At 30.8% G+C, this 546-nt stretch overlaps 1 protein-coding gene across 1 annotated transcript in view; it reads left to right on the top strand.

The window, feature by feature from the left end:
- Window positions 1-546, top strand: part of LOC107710430 (regulator of G-protein signaling 12-like) — a 39,108-nt gene that overhangs the window by 26,761 nt on the left and 11,801 nt on the right. The window lies entirely within an intron of this gene.

Raw genomic sequence — 546 nt, 5'->3', positions numbered from 1 at the left:
TGCATTGTTCTACTTTTTGTAATTAAAAGACAAATATTTTGTCATTCAAATATTTCGTAAAGTATTAAAACATTGTCTCGTTCTATTGAACCAAGTATATGCATTTTGTCTCATCTCGTGAGCTAAGTTTATTGTCACATCCCTAGTGTTGATAAGCGCTGATATAGCTCATAATTTTCCAAGTGTATGATATAACCTAGCTTTCATTCTTGAGGTCAATCATATACTCGTGTGAAAAAAAAAATCAGTTTGAATAAGGAAAGCGATAACTTTGCCATAGTATCCTTTCAAATGTTAAAGTTGCCACAGTCATTGCATTCTTTGCATGTGCTGCACTTTATTTGTACCATTTGTTTTATTAGTTTATATATCATAATTTGAAAGACAATAACAATATTTTTTGATAAGTGATAAGTGAGATCTGATTTTAGTCCTTGAAAACCAAAAAAGTAGTGCAAGTCCTTGAAAGTCCTGGAATTTTATTTTGCAGTATCTGTACGAACCCTGTTTAAGTTACCAGTTCTTGGAGCATTTTATTTTGTTGTT

Source organism: Sinocyclocheilus rhinocerous, unplaced genomic scaffold (assembly GCF_001515625.1).
Source record: "Sinocyclocheilus rhinocerous isolate Xijiao unplaced genomic scaffold, SAMN03320098_v1.1 scaffold611, whole genome shotgun sequence".
Lineage (NCBI taxonomy): Eukaryota > Metazoa > Chordata > Actinopteri > Cypriniformes > Cyprinidae > Sinocyclocheilus > Sinocyclocheilus rhinocerous.
Note: the sequence above shows the minus strand (reverse complement) of the source record. Positions and strands in the feature narration are given on the sequence as shown.